Source organism: Garra rufa, chromosome 21, assembly GCF_049309525.1.
Source record: "Garra rufa chromosome 21, GarRuf1.0, whole genome shotgun sequence".
NCBI classification, from domain to species: Eukaryota; Metazoa; Chordata; class Actinopteri; order Cypriniformes; family Cyprinidae; genus Garra; species Garra rufa.
This window is the reverse complement of record NC_133381.1, coordinates 33,248,006-33,262,201: the sequence shown is the minus strand read 5'-3', so window position 1 is coordinate 33,262,201 and position 14,196 is coordinate 33,248,006. Positions and strand designations below refer to the sequence as shown.

Genomic DNA, 14,196 nt, shown 5'->3' with positions numbered 1-14,196 from the left:
ACCATAAATCCATTGATACAAAATCAGACATGATATTTGGACAGACCACATATCCACACGGTTTCCATTATGAGGCCACCATGCCACACATGGCATAGATCAGTAACACAAATTACCAGGAATACAGGTTTATTGGTGTCTTGGTGAAGCTTTGAACTTGGGGATTTTCTTCACCATGTACTTGCAATAGATCTCCAAGGCTCCTACATTTCAGGGAGGCCGTTTCCATTTGTGTACTCTGGAGTCTTCATTAAGTCAGTTTATCTGCACGGAAATGACTGTGGTTGCAACCAAGAGAGTTTGGCGGAGGAACGAAGGGTTATGTCATAATGGAGTAACAGGCTGAAGGAAAGCAGAACGGACAGGAAACGACTGTACGGTAACCACAGTAACCTGCCCCTGTTATACTGTATCCATTCCCTAATCCATAACTTTTAAGGATTTAACACCTACCTGCACAATAAACCCGTAAGTAATAGAGTGAGAAAAGTGTCAGCGTGCTAAAGAAATACACAATTCAGTTGAGCTAAGCATAGTAAAACTTTTATTTCAAGCCAGTACTCTGGCAAGCCTCAGTATAAACTAGAATGAATGAAAGTCAGTGGTTTTATACGGAAAATGTGCAATTTAGGAATCACAGACTGTCGGACAGCAGGAAAACGTCCTGTGGATTGGTATCCTGTGGAAGCGATCACGCTCTTCTACTGTATCTGGCGCCGCTCCATCATTGTGCTGCGTCCACTGCAACCGAAGGGAAATGTTTAAGTCATTATGTTGGAGATGGTTTAATGTCATTCTTCTCTAAAAGCCTCTTCGTGTTAAAATCATCTGTAAAATGAAATGGAATGGTTCATATCTGGAGGGCGTAGTGGAAATCTTTATGCTGATAAGGCTCCTAAAATATTGTGGCATGTCATGGATCGTAATATTGTAGTGGTTAAGTAATCATTATATATTAGGCTGGGGATCCTGTGGTCACTTGTTTGTGAATACTGTTGTTCTTATAAAACTGGCCCATTAAATATAGCATTACTGTGGAAACGGCTTGTAAATCTACGTCGTGAAATAAAGGACTCTATGGGGAACAGGAATGAGAAACACATTAGATTGTGGACTCTAAATTCTCTGTGAATCTGTCCTGTCATTATGCCTTGTTGAATCCAGTGTAAAATCCTCTGAAGTACCTCCAGTTTTTAAAACAAACTGGCATTTTCAGTGACTCTTTCTGCACCTTACATACTTAGACCAGTAGGTGGCAACTAGTGATTGTCTCTATGAATTGATTCATTAAAAAAGGCCTAGAAGAAACACACAACTTATTGAATCATTCACTCAATCTGTATATGTGTATGTCATAGAATCATTTACCCAATTGATTCACTTAAATCCACTGATCCATTCAGGAAGAAAACACCACGTTGCTCTCAAACGGAAAGTTTAATTCTTCCGTGGCTTTATAATTGTAGCTATTTTCACAGGAGGAGCAACTGGGAAAACTAAAATGTAACTTTTAGTATATTGAACTATTGCATAAAGCAATTTATACAGGAGTTTCTGGTTCTCGAATCTGATTGGCTGATAAGAGTGTGATATTAGAGCAATATCAGAACTCCAACAGCCATTTCACAGTTTGTAATTGTATCACTCCACTTGCGGTACTTCTAACAGCGAGTGTAATGGTGGAAGCCCAAATCCACTGTAATTTTATAAATAATACTGTTTTGTGTCATGCAATGTAGTTTTAAGAGGTTTTCAGGTGAGAATGTACTTGTTTATAGTTCAAATATGCAGTTTGTTAATAAAGATAACGCCTATTTGAAAATTTGTGTCGACGTTTTCTAACAAATGAGCTCCAGGGCGTCAGCGATCATTCAGCGCTCATGAATCCGCCTGAGAGCAGTCTCACCTCCGCCAGATCTTCTTGAATTTAACGCTGGCTCTGATGTTTCTACAGTGGTTAAACATGAGATATAATTTGTTTTGAGTAAATCTAACGGGTAGTCTTTGGTCTCATTAAACTATTATTTGTTCCAGAGCAAATAGTTTTGGCAAAATTTAATCAGATTTATTTAAATCGTATGCTGTATATCAGAGTGCTGTCTTTGTGTGTTTGACTGAATTCCCTAGTAACTTTTATGATGACTGTTGTTGTTTATTAAATAACTATTATTAAATAAATAATATTTTATATAAAATAACAGTAGTATTTAAAAGTGTTTACTATTGAGAAACAGTGTTTTTATTTAGGCTACATTGTTCCGCTATTAGACGGCAACAAGAGACTTTTTTAGGAGTCAGCTGTAAAGACTTTTATATGCTATAACTTAAATAGAAGTTTTTAGTGTATTTTTAGTTTCAACAACAGCTGGAGGCAGCAAACAAATGCACTGAGCAGCAAAATCACCCTTAACAGATGAAAGGATATTAATGTTACGACAAAGATAACGCTTTCCTCAGCAGATATTCAAACTAATGTTTATTTTGAATACAAGACCAATCTGAAGGATGAATTCTGGATCAGATCAGTCCATCTCTCTCTCATAATGCATAATACAGTGAGCTTTTAATATAGTAATACAACAAGCTTTCAGTGAAGCAACTCAATGGTCCTTCGTTGCTAGTTCTAAAGGGACGTTTTCGAATTAGTAACAGAGGCTTGGGCTCAGCTGTTAAACTGTCAACTTTAGATTTGAATTTGTGGTGCAAAAAATAGGGATTTTAAAGACACTCTGTTGTTATTTTATGTATTTACACACTTGTGCTGTCAAACTGTTGTATAAACGCAATATCAGCCATATCTCACATGTATTAGTGTGATATTGCTCATATAACACTCACCGTTTAGCTGTTGCCCTGAATTTGCACTAAATTACAAAAGTGCATGACTGTGAGTGTGATACTGATTAAATATAACATCATTAATATTGCAAAAATGTAAAATCCAATTAAAACAATCCAACTTTAACTTTAGTTACAAAATATGTACAGTATGCAGTTGCATTATTCATGGCTAGATTAAATGCTTGTTGTCTAAAAGGTTCACTCTTAATGTTTCTGAATATTTTGTCATGGATACTGTGTGTGCCTATAGCACTGAAAATGTGATGGAGGCTCTTTTAAAAAAAAAAACTGACATTTGACAAATTTAAAAATGCTGTTACCACAGGGTAGATTACTTCCTACGACCAGCATCTCTGACTCATTTTAGAGCTGGATGGACTGGCTAAGCCCTGACTGGGCACCATTTCCTCATCATGCCTTGAAATAATCGAGTGTGGCTCAATTTATGGTCCACAGTTTTGGGCGTCTTCTGATCTGGTTCTTTGTTGGCTGCTGTTTTTTGTTGCTAATCAAGCTCTAATCACATGTTAGTGTACTAAGCTTTTCTGAGGTCAACGTTTTGAGGCCCCATTTGTTCTTTAAAATTAGAGTCAATGTTAAAAAGACACCTCACTTTTCTTAGTGGCCCCTTGTTATTATTAGCCTAATCTTTCTTCTGGAGGAAATAAGAGGGGATTTTAGTTAACATGCCTGTTTCATCAAAGAAAAAAATATATTAGAAGAAATATTCTGGAATGTTGAATGTCTGAGAACCTTCAGTCTCTATGGAAACCGTTGCTCAACACAAACAAATGCTGATTCGCTCTCCAGACGTGAAAAGAAAAGAAATGTTTTCCCAGAGGAAAGAGTTGGACCAAAGGGTTCCTCTGGTGGGTTTATGTGGGAACTCTTTCAGACCACTGAATAATTCAGCCAAGTCAAAGAATAGCAGAGCAGCTGCTTTATCTATCGCAGGACATTGGGCAGATTCCAGTCTGCCTGTCAATTTTGTGTCTGTGTGTGTGGTTAGTCTTAACGTATTGCTTCTGCTTAAGGGGACAAAGAAAAAAAACTAATAAAAGTCTGATATTAGTTTACTGTAGGTTTTAAAATGGTGTGACTCCCCCAAAACGTAATAATACTGAATACTTATTTTTCCAGCTTTTCCATTTTTACTCAAATTCATATGAAATAAACATAACAAAGAGTGTTTGATTGCATAGTTGTGTCAGTAGGTGGCGACTAGCAACAGTATTATAAATGTATTCATTCAAAAACACTGATTCATTCGGAGAACAAACACGTAACTTACTGACAAACCTCTTGAATCATTTATTGAACTGACTCTGCCAATTCATTGAGCAACAAAACACTTATGAGTGAGTCATAGAAACATTTAGTCAGCCAATACACTGATTGATTTAGAAAGAAAATGTCCAAAATTATTCATACCCTTTGTAATCTGTCACAGTCTATGGGAAAATCCAAAGTTCTATACCATTCCAAATAGTCCAAGCTGTTCTAAAGCATCCCAATTACCCTGATTCATTGGGAACAGCTGTTTTAATCAACTCAACAGTTAAAAAACAGAAGCTCTCTGCTGTTGCTTTGTGGACAGTCATGGCTAAGACAAAGGAGCTCACTGAGGACCTGCGGCTGCGCATTGTGGCTGCTCACAAGTCAGGAAAGGGCTATAAGACTATATCTAAACGTTTTGAAGTTCCAGTGGCTACAGTGCAAAGTATTATTAAAAAATACAAGACGTTCCGCACTGTGAAAAATCTCAGAGGACGTTGTCGGAAGCCAAAAGTGACGCCTGTGCTGGCCAGGAGGATAGTGAGAGAGGTAAAAAAGAATCCAAGGATCACCACCAAGGCCATCCTGATGAATCTGGGCTCTGTTGGTGGCAACATCTCAAGGCAGACAGTCTAACGGACACTGTCAAACATGATGGTGGGAACCTGTTTTGGGTTTTTTTTTTAGCCGGTGGACCTGGGAACCTAATCACAGTAAATGGCACCATGAAAAAGGAGCAATACATCAAAATTCTCAACAACAACATCAGGCAGTCTGCAGAGAAACTTGGCCTTGGGCACCAGTGGACATTTCAGCACGACAACGACCCAAAACACACAGCAAAAGTGGTGAAGAAATGGTTAGCAGACAAAAACATTAATGTTTTGCAGTGGCCCAGCCAGAGTCCTGACTTAAATCCAATTGAGAAATGTGGAGGGAGCTAAAGATCAGGGTGATGGCAAGGAGACCCTACAAACTGAAAGAGTTGGAGCTCATCGCTAAAGATGAATGGGCAGAAATACCAGTGGAAACATGCAAAAAGCTGGTCAGCAATTATAGGAATTATAGGAAGTGTTTAATTGCTGTAATAGCCAATAAAGGCTTTTCTATTGATTATTGAGAAGGGTATGAATAATTTTGGACATGATACATTTTGTTCGAAATTAAAAAAAAAGATGAGTAATATTTTTTTCCACAATGATGCCTCTTGTACATCGTCTTATTATCTTTTGGGAGAAGCCTGTGTCATTTCCAGTCAAAAAAAAAACTTGCTGGTTGAATAAAAGTAACTTTAAGTCAGAATTTGCCAGGGCAAGATTGTGACATTGCTTAAATATAACGTCATTAATATTGCTTAAATGTAATATATTTCGCCAGATGCAAAATATATGGAAACAAAATCATATGACATAAATCAAACTTTTTCCTGAACACAAAAGTCTCACCTGACTGGAACAATATGCTTTATATTTTCGGTCTCTGGTGTTTCTAGTCAAATTAACGTATTTTCAGAGCCGATATAATGATAAATCTATGAAACCGTTTTTAGAAAGCACATGGCACCATAGTTATATCACTTTATGTGTCGCAATGACAGTCTTTTTGCAGTAACTCACCTATAGTTTAATGAGTGGGTAGATGTCATCAAGCGATGCAAGGTTAGCTTGTTTTCTTTTCTCATCGTTTATGAAAAGTAAGTTAGAATCCATCATGGCGGCGCTCACCAGTTATTCATGAAAAAAGAGGATACAAAGAGTGTTTGGATGTTTTTGGGTGTTGCTAAGCATTTGCAACGCTTTTCAGTTGAAGTCTGAGACTGTAGGGTAAGCCATGTGTGTTTTGTACTAACAGGGTGTTGCCTCTTTGGCTGCTGTACACTTACTGGTTTTTTGGCTGCTGTACACTTACTGGTTTTTTGGCTGCTGTACACTTACTGGTTTTGGCCTTGATGAAGTGTGCTGGTTTGGCACGGATCTTCCCATGATTTTGAGGTTATCCTACAAAAAATATAGATGTCTTAAAAGAAAAAAAATGTCCATGAACTCCCGTTTGTCACTTTATAAGTGTGTCTAAATCAGTGTGTCGAACCATTTCATTGCGTAACTGAAAGGAACAGATGAACAGAAGAACATCAAACTAAATAGAATGGAAAAGAGCCTGGGTTGGATTAATGGTGGGAATGCAGCCCAGTTTAGATGCTGGGATGTGGAGGCAAACACATAACAGGAAGTTTAATGACAAAAGAAAGGAAAGATTGAGGGAGACCCGAGGAAGGGCCAGAACTGTCACACAATCAGTTTAACAGCTTTTCCTTGTTTCTTCATTGAAAAGAGGAAGTTACGATATGCTGGTTGTCCTCACCTAGATTGTTTTCATTTAAAATCATAGTTGACCTGTCTATTTTTTTTTACAGCGATTAAGCTTTCATAGTCTTTGACGTGCTGTTTTCAACACAGATTTATCAGAATGTCATCCAGTGTTGTGTGTTTTTAGCCTGTCCAACCATCTACTAGTAGTCTTGCAAAGTCATGCAAATGGTGTCAGAAAGTTCAGTTGTTGTAGGCTTTGTTGAGTACGCTTCATTGAACCTTGAAGGCCAGTCAATGTCAGCATCTTTGTGTGCCTTCAAAAATATTTTTGTTTCAGGTCATATGTGACCCTGGACCACAAAACCAGTAGCACGGGCATACAGTATTTGTAGCAATAGCCAAAAATTCATTGTATGGGTCAAAATCATTGATTTTTTTTAAATCATGTTCCATTAAGATATTTCATCGTAAATATATCAAAACCTAATTTTTGATTAGTAATATGCATGGCTAAGAACTTCATTTGGACAACTTTAAAGGCTATTTTCACAATGTTTTGATTTTTTTTTTTGCACCCTCAGATTCCAGATTTTCAAACAGTTGTATCCTGGCCAAATTATGTTCTATCTTAACAAACCATGCATCAATGAAAAGCTTATTTATTCACTTTTCAAATAGACCCTTATGACTGGTTTTGTGGTCCAGAATCACATATAATTGATTCTGCACAGCACATGCAATGAATACGGTACACTTTGATGTCCCATGACTTCTTTTAAAGCATTATAGATATTAATATCATGTGTTTTTGTTGAAAGAAAAACGCTTGTCCAGCTTCAGAAGTCTTGATCTTCTCTACTATATCCAACATTTGAAACCAACCCAGGATCATTGGAAATATGTGCCTCTACCCACGTTTCTTCAAAATTCCTTTTGACTCCTCATTTAAAATGAATAAATGTTGTCTGAGTTTTACTTCCTCTAGTGTTCATTTCAACTGCAAACTGCTCGAATTTATACATATAGGTACTTTTTAAGTCTTGCAGAAACTTGGGTAGGGGCATGTATTTTGTGAATTCTCACAAACTTAGTATTTAGATCGAATTTTAGATTCAACCATTTTACAAAGAATGTAGCCTTTTATGAAATTGTGAGGAAATAATATCAGTTTGACCCTTTTATTGGACTTTTTATTATTTATTTATTTTTTGCAGTTAATTATGATGCTTATTTAATGTTTATTGCAAGAATATTCAATTTTCCTGAGGTTCAACATTTTCTGTAGCACCTCCCCACAAATTACTTTAAAACAACTGTAAGAATTTTCAGGCCATGGAAAATGCCACACAAAGCAAAACTCTGACCAAAGTCAGACCAAAATGAGAGAAAATTCACTTTAAGAGAGGTCAGACATGGTATTAGTTTTGGATTTTTCCACCTGGTATCCTCTGTGAATGTAGTTTCTTTCTATTGTTTTTCAAAAGTCTGATTTCCTAAGTTTGAAAATAGTCAAACAGTTCCAGCTTGAGAAATGAAAAGACAAAGAGATCAGCATATGGAGGAGTCTTATGTTTGGCTTTGCTGCAAAAAAATGGTTCAGCTTTACCGTCAGATCTCTGAGTGTGGCCATCTCTACATGAGACAGATCCATTAGATCAGCAATTCCCAACTAGGCATATTTGTACCTTGGGGAGTACTTGGAAATATTCTACATTTCATTTACATTTAGCAGACACTTTTATCCAAAGCAGCTTTACAAAATGGAACAAAAGCATTTTTCAAAAAGACAACAATGTATTTGTAATGTACCAGGTTTATTAGACAACTAGATTATAAAGCAAGGAGAAATGCAGAGATAAAATATACTGAATTTTGTATATGCAGTATCTCACAAAAGCGAGTACAACCCTCACATTTCAGCAACCATTTTAGTATATCCTCTCAAGGGACAATACTATACAAATAAAACTTAGATATATTTTAGAGAAGTCAATGTGCAGCTTGTATAGCAGTATAGATTTACTGGCCTCTGGAAATAACTCAACATACAGCCATTATTGTAAAAAGAGCTGGCAACAAAAGTAAGTACACCCTAAGTGATAACAGCAGTATGTTGTTTAACCATGCAATGTCCTATTCATCATGTTTATGTTTTTGTCAGTTTGACAGGACCATACAAAGTTGTGTATCTTGTATTAAAGCAGTTAAAATTAGGTGCTTTAAGTACAATTCTCTCATACTGACCACTGGATGTTCAACATAGCATCCTATGGCAAAGAACTCTCTGAGGTTTTGAGAATTAAAATTGTTGCTTTCCACAAAGATGGCCAAGGCTATTAGAGCTTCAGTAACACCCTGAAACTACAGTGGTCAGGGTCATACAGAGGTTTTCCAAGACGGGTTCCATTCGGAACAGGCCTTGCAAGGGTCGATCAACATAGCTGAGCACTCGTTCTGTGCGTCAGGTGCAGAACCTGGCTTCAAAAAACAGATGCATGAGTGCTGCCAAGCATTGCTTTAAAGGTTTCAGAAGTAAAAGGTCAGCTTGTCAGTGCTCAGACTATGAGCAGCACACTGCAACAAATCGGTTTGCATAGGCGTCGTCCCAGAAGGAAGCCTCATCTGAAGCTGGCTCACAAGAAAGCCCACAAACAGTTTGCTGAACACAACCTGTCCAAGAGCATGAATTACTGAAACCATGCCCTGTGGTCTGATGAGACTATAAGATAAACTTGTTTGGCTCAGATAGTGTCCAGCATGTGTGGCGATGCCCTTTACAAGCAGCACATTGACTACTCTAAAATATATCCAAGTTTGAAATGTGAGGGGTGTACTCACTTTTCTGAGATACTGTATATATGTGTGTGTAAGTACATTGGTTTAAAGGTGTGGGGTGGTTAAGTTCTTATTGAATAGGTGTGCCTTTATAGCTGCTTCTTGAGAGATATGATATTCTCATAAGTTTGGGTGGAAGGTTTTGGTCAGGGACTTTTTGCCACATTGTGAAGGAACAACAAGGTGTTGCACATTCAGAGACCATACATTTTTGAGTTTTTTCAACAATAAAAGTTCATTCACAAGTCATTAATTACTCACCCTTGTGTCTTTTTAAAGCCGTGAGACCTTCATTCATCTTCAGAACACAATTTAATATATTTTGGATAAAATAAAAGTGCTTTCTGACCGTGCATAGATAGCAACACAACTGACACGTTCAAGGCCCAGAAAGGTAGTAAGGACATCGTTAAAATAGTCCATGTGACATCAGCAGTTCAACCTTAATTTTATGAAGCTATGAGAATACTTTTTGCACACAAAGAAAACACAAATAATTATTCAACAATGTCTTCAACTATTTTTGTTTTCTTCGCACACAAAAGGTATTCCTGTAGATTCATAATATTATGGTTGAACCATGTCACATGGACTATTTTAACGATGTCCTTATGACCTTTCTGGGCCTTAAACATTGATTTTAAAAAGTGTAAGAGAAGCTAGTCATTTTTACTAAATAAACCCTGAAAGGATAATCAGGACTCTGATGTGGCACAAAGTGGTGATTCAGTTACTCTTACATCCCTGAACAATGAGTCAAACACGCAAACCCTCTGGCCTTCAGTTTTTTTCGAGGCAGAGTGCCATTTTCTCAGATCTCTCTTTTATATTCACTAGTTTGAAACATCTGCCAGCTCACCTGTGCAGCTCGATCACAATTGTAAGGCGGTGACGGCGGAAACATGAGATAGGGGTTGAGTGTACAGGTAATGCTTTCTGGGTTCTTAAGGAATCAGGGCGGTTTGACTTGCATTCAGCTTTCTTTCATCATGCTGACATTATGAAAATCAGGGCTTACGGTGCTAAACAGCAGTAATGTGTTTTTCCTTACAGGCTGAATACAAAAAGAAGGGAATTTCCCATGATGCACCAAGCTTTCAAATCCTAGTAACACATGTGGCATCAAGGCTGCGCTTGCAGATTAAGACAGAAATTGGACTTATAAAGATGAAGTGTTTTCAGGCCAATGTGAATACACATCTGTGTGTTATTACAGAAGGAAAGAAAAGGAAAAACATTGAGCAGTGAAAGAGACTTTGGACTCTTTAATAGGATACAATAAAGATTATTTAGGCAGGTCAGTGCTGAAGGCTTTGTGTTTGACAGTGCTGGATAGAGATATTGACACTGCATTGATTTTGCAGTCAGAGCTGGTGAATGATTTATTTGTTGAATTACGGTAGATTGTTCAGATGCATGGGGAGTTTTCTGTCATGTAAAGTGTTAAACGTAACTCCATTGCTACTTCATTGGGAGCCAGTTTTATTAAAAGCAGTCAGCATTCAACCTACTCTAGTCTTGACATTTAACAATTTAATTATCTGGGATAAACACATGAAGTTAGTTAATGTGCAGATTTATAGGAGTCAAACGATGATTTCATTCAAGATGTAGGGAACATCCGTTTGGCTGTGTGTGGTTTAAAAACTCCAGGACTGTCATAAAAAAACTCATTAAAAGAATAAATCTCCTAATAATGTGGTATGACCCCTGTATGACTGTGTGTGCAGCCCACCAAAAATAATAATGATATTTATGAATTCAAAAATATAAAAGATTACACATTTAGTGATGATCAAAAATAGAGAACAATCTATAAATACTTGTTATTGATTTTTTTTCCTGAAATATTGTTCATCTTAGCTGTGGGTATACCACTGTTCTACTAACATGTTTGACAAAATATCAAAGGCATTTCAACAAAAACCTCTATTTTGTGGAAAACACTGTGGTCAAAATTAGAGAACAGTAACCATTGTAGCACAAAAGAAGATTACAACTAAAATTTTGGAGGGTTACAGCTGGATACACACTGCATAGGTGTGATCTTGGTCCACTCTTCATCCACTTTCTTTCATAGTTTGGTAACTGCAAGAGGTTTCTTAGCCATAACTTTGTTGCCAAGGATTTTCCAGAGATTTTCAGTCAGGTTTAGATCAAGACTCTGGGTTGGCCATTTAAGTTTTTCATAATTTACTATTTTGCAGTATAATGGGGGACATTGTATTGCATGAAAATTACAGGCTGATTGGGACATGCTTAAGGGAAGGAACTGCATGTTGCTGAAGGGGTTAATGATAAAGATTTGCATTCACCCTGCCATGTATAGTGCCTTGTGAAATTATTCATACCCCTTCATTTTTTTTTCACATTTTGTTATGTTGCTGCCTTATGTTAAACTACTTTAAATTACTTGTTTTCCCACATCAGTCTACACTCCCTACTCCATAATGGCAAAGCAAAAAATAGGTTTTTAACATTTGTACAAATTTATTAAAAATAAAAAACTGAAAAGATCCCGTTGCACAAGTATTCTGTGACACTCGAAATTTAGCTCAGGAGCATTCATATTGCTTCTAGATGTTAATACACTTCGACTGGAGTTAAACTGTGGCAAATTCATTTGAATGAGTATGATTTAGAAAGGCACACACCTCTAAGAAAAGGTCTAACAGCTGAAAATGCATATCAGAGCAAAAACCATGTCCTGAGGTCAAGATCACTGCCTGTAGAGCTCAGTGACAGACTTGCGTTAAGGCAATGATCTAGGGAAGAGTTCAGAAAAAGGTTCACAGAAGCATGTAGCCTCCATTATCCATAATGGAAGACGATTGGAACAACGAGGACTCTAGAAAATGTCTGTCAGCCCCCATCCAAGCTGACAGAGCTTGAGAGGTGAAAAGGTGAGGCAAAGATGAAGGCAAAGCTTGTCACATCATACCTAAAAAGATTTTAGGCTGTAAAGGTGCTTCAACTATGTACTGAGTTAAGGGTATGAATACTTATGCAATGTACTTATTTCAGTGTTTTATTTTTAATAAATTTGTAAAATTTGCAAATCTGGTTTTTGCTTTGTCATTATTATGGTGTATGGAGTGTAAATTGATGTGGGGAAAAACTAATTTAAAGCAGTTTAACATAATGCTGCAACAAAACAAAATGTGGGGAAAAAATGATTACTTTTGCAAGGCACTGTATCTGTATAAGAGGCCCAACTCCTGCTGCAGAAAAACCATTACACTCTTGGCCTTCAGTCTGTCCCCAGTTTGATGCTCAACATAATGTTTCCCATCAGTCCCAAATAAATTAAACTTGCTCTCATCACTAAAGTGAATTTGGACCAGGCTAAGCTCTCCACACAACATGCTCCTCAGTAAAGGTGAGCTTAGCCTTTTGATTCTGCTGATGAGTGGTTTGGTCACTGCAGAGTGCTTTCAGTCTGACTTCTTTTAAATATCCCAAGACAGATCCTTACACTGTTCAGCACTGAACTGGCAAGCAATTCCAGCTGTAGTGGTGAACTGATTCCCCATTGAGAGTCTCTGCATTATTCTGTCTCCTCATGCATTTGTCTTACGTGGAAGACCAGCCTTTTTGAGGGATTTGAATAAATGAGTGTCATTTTAAACTTGCAATATTCGATAAATCACAAATTTGGAATGACTAACTTCTTTTGCAATGGATGAAAGAGTCATCCTTTGGCCTTTATCTGGACAACCTCCTGTTGCAGGGTTTTAGTCACCTTAGAGCAACCTACTATCTTGCAATCCAGTTCCAGCCAGTTAAATAAGGGTTTGTCATATAATTGAGGAAATTACCAACAGGTGCCATATTAACACCAATAACTTGGAGATATCTGTAAGAGTTCTTTTTCAAATATCTCAAGATAATTAATTCATGAAATATGCTTTAAAAAGTGCTATTCTACTTATAATAGGATAACTTCAAACAGGACTAAGCAGTGACCTTGAATGATTCATGTTATTGTAGTGCTTTTCCAGTAATTTGCCAAGAAGAAAGTTTAAAAATAATTAAGTTGAAATCATGCAGACTTGTGGCTGCCATAAAAACATATGCATTTGCTTAGCTCAGGATACATCTTGGAAGATTTATACTGTAGATTATTGCTAAAAATAAATCATTACATATTTTTATGGCGCTACAGTAAAAACACTGGTGTAGTAGGAATCATATCTTATCATTTTATTCAGTCTGTGACTCCACTAAATGCTTTGGCAGGAATCTGTGAAATAATTCAATTCAATGGAGACAACCTCATTCAACCCTGAGATGACGTAATAGGTACTTTTGATACTGATTTTGGTCCTAGATGTAATTTAGTGACATAATCAGACTCCACTGTCCCTTTATTTTGCTAAAAGCCATCTGGTGGATGAATCTATGAGCTTTTCGCTCTATAGGAAAATCCCTGTTTCAGGAATAACACTACACAAACACTCATTCAGAGCATGATGAAAGACAATATTAAGAATAGGTGCAAATTTTTCCACTTTTTTGTGTTTCCACCTATTTACGCCCAGTACTGCCCATGGGTCTGGCCTTTATTGCTGGGCGATGTGATGAACTATGTAAACCAAACTGACAACAGTTAAACTGTTCCAAGTTGAGAAATATAAAGCACAGCAGACATTAGCCATCTGGTGGAGGAATTTATTCTTTTTCCACTGAAGTAGAAGGAAATTGCAGCATTCTTGAATTAAAGTTTGAGCAAAAGTTCATTTAAAAGTCCATTTGCTGTTTTCCCTGTTTTTATTTTTCTTCACAGAGGCTGTTTATTAAGTAGTTTGTTTCCAGTCATAGAGTTGACTGAGTTTAAAACGTTCGGGAATGGACCGGAAGTGTATCCAAGTTACCAAATTGCTCCCTTGTGTAGGGCAGGAGCCACTGTCCAGTCAAGTTACGAACAGAATTTACC

General features: G+C 37.1%; 1 long non-coding RNA gene across 1 annotated transcript; it reads right to left on the bottom strand.

Annotated features, from left to right (window-relative positions):
* Positions 1 to 527: 527 nt before the first annotated feature.
* On the bottom strand, positions 528 to 5,895 carry LOC141295620 (uncharacterized). The gene is made up of 2 exons (XR_012341106.1): positions 5,733 to 5,895; positions 528 to 741 (listed from the first exon to the last, which is right to left on the bottom strand). It is a non-coding gene; the product is annotated as an uncharacterized lncRNA (long non-coding RNA).
* Positions 5,896 to 14,196: the final 8,301 nt, after the last annotated feature.